Source organism: Chinchilla lanigera, unplaced genomic scaffold (genome assembly GCF_000276665.1).
Source record: "Chinchilla lanigera isolate Chin_1 unplaced genomic scaffold, ChiLan1.0 scaffold00035, whole genome shotgun sequence".
NCBI classification, from domain to species: Eukaryota; Metazoa; Chordata; class Mammalia; order Rodentia; family Chinchillidae; genus Chinchilla; species Chinchilla lanigera.
Genome location: NW_004955436.1, coordinates 3,241,795 through 3,244,427, shown reverse-complemented (window position 1 = coordinate 3,244,427; position 2,633 = coordinate 3,241,795).

Below are 2,633 nucleotides of genomic sequence, written 5' to 3'. Positions count from 1 at the left end.
TCTCTCTCTCTCTCTCTCTCTCTTTATTTTTTGGTGGCACCAGGAATTGAACTCATGAGCTCTTGCTTGCAAGGCAGGCTCTGTGCCACTGAGCTATATCTCCAGCAATCTTTAATAATCTCAATTCATTCTTCTTCATGATCACTGCCCTAATTTCCCAGATGCAATGGTGTTTGGCTCCTATTGAAGACATTACATAGAAATCTCCTACTTACATTTCTTCCTTGTCTTTGTTTTCACCACTGATCTATTTCACAGGGTTAGGCACCTCTTAAAAGTATTTTTCTTTTAAATCACAGTATTTGTTTATCTTTTCTAAGCACGGCAACTAGTTTGCATTTATATGTCCTTAAAGAGAGATATCTGAAGATTTTCTCACCTTCAGATTTGGCTAGATGGAAAGTTTGAATTGAAAGCTTCCCCTCAGATTGATGAAGATATTACTGTAAATCTAATATCCCAGAACCACAGAGTGTAAAATATATGATTGTGTCCCTTTCATGAAATTACTTTATAAACTTAGTTCTTTGGTGAATTGGAGAGGTCATCTGGTCCAGAATTGAAGTTAGTGGCAGCTGAATTAGAAACTTCAATGTATTTTCTATTGATTTTTGCCATGTTTATCAAAGTTGGAAATGATAGTACTTCTTGATGAATGAGAAAACTGTTTTTTTGTCAGCCATGTAAAATCTCTGTGATTGATGTGTCCCCCTGACAGGCTGACTGTCTACCTTCACCTCTGGTACAACTTAGGTTTCACGTGACATGTTCTGTAATAATGTGTTGCACATATTTCTGGGCAGGATATACCCTTTCAGAATGGGAATTTTGATTGGATCTTTCTGTCACTTAGTCTCCTGGATTCTGTGTCTCACTGGGCTGCTTTGACAATTTTGCAAGTGGAATACATCATTTCTAGTTTTTAAAGAAAGTTCTATAAGGTTTTCTCCAATTTCTAGAGGGAAAAAACTAGATTTCAACTATCAATCAAAGCTCTGAGTGACATGTTAAAAAATGCCTCTGAAGTTAGTGATGAAAATATGTGTATTAGTACATTCCAAAGTAGAAGTGTGTACACTCTTTTCAAATCTCTTTTTCTTTAAAAGTTCATGTCTTAATTGAAGTAGCAAATTTATAGATTATTGTCCCAGGAGGTAAAGATTATAGAAACTGAAATTACAGATAGTTTTACTAAAGAGCTGGGTAAATCAACAAGTTACAGACTCATAAGCAATTACTGAGATTTTTCAAAAGAATAAATCCTTCTGTTCCAGGTTACTTTTGTGAAATATTGTAGAAAAACTGCCACCTCCTTTGAGTAATGGTATGCCTCAGATCATGCATATTTGGCAGTGGATACAGGTGTTGTCCACCCCATTTGGGTCTTCTCGTTAAACATTTTATTGGTGTCTGTTTGTGACACATCACCAACATGCTCCTTGTATGCTGTGGGAACACAGGCATCCGGACCCTTCCCACTTCTCCTTCTGCTGGCTCCCAACCTGCCTCCTGCGCAAGCTGATCCAAGCTGATCTGTGAGGCTTGTTGACGATACTGTGCATTTACCCCATCCAGGATAGAGTTGCATGAACATCATCGGTCAATGGCAGCCAATTTCTTCCATCTACTCAAGAAAAATCAGTCAATTAATTTATTTTTAGTGTTGTTAAACCACTCTTTGATAAAAACATAAAATATTCAAAGCAGAATTCATATCATCGTATGATATGAATATGGTATGGTCCTACAAACCAGTTTGCTTCAACTTTTCCCCAACTTATGAGGCTTCAAAGAGCTATAAATTTGTGCTTGTTAGTCAAATTCGGATCCTTCCTGCACTTCTTTTCAAGGTCACTGTGAAAATAAACTATACAAAATACAAAACCTAATTCCTATTCTACAACTGATATTCACTTTGCTGTTATCAAACATAGCTTTTTTTTTAAAAATTTTTATGGGAAAATAAAACAAATTTTATAACAAAATAATATCAGAATAACAGCAGTTAATACTTTGTGTATTATTATCTTCAGTGTAGCTCCTCAGAGTACAAGATATGGGCATAAAAATTTTCCAGATGATATTGACACAAACCTTTCTTTTCAATGAAGTAAGAGAAACTAGAATTATAATGACCTTACATTTTTTTCCTTTCCCATTCTATCCTTTCCCTTTTTACCTATCCTGGTTCCTCTTTCCTTTTGAACAGTTTCTTTCCTTTTCACAATATCTATTGTATGTTTTGGTTCTTATTTATTCTTCAGTGTTTCACCCCAAGGAGACAATATGATGTGAGTCTGACTTGCTTCAGACTATTTGTCTGTTTGTTATGATTATGGTCGCAAGTTGCATCCATTTGCCTATAAATGGCTCAAGTTTATCCTTCTTTATGGCTGAGTATACTCCGTTGTATTAAAAAGCTGCTCACATCTCTGTCCATTCATCAGCTGATGGACAGTTGAGTTGTTTCCAAGATTTAGCTATTACAAACTGTGCAGCTATAAACATGGGTGCACATATATTGTTGTGGTATTTTTTTTTTTACTTTAAAGAGAAAAAAACAATAAAAATGATACAGAATTTCAAAACAAGATGACAGGAAATTAACAATGCTTATTATATTGCATATTGTT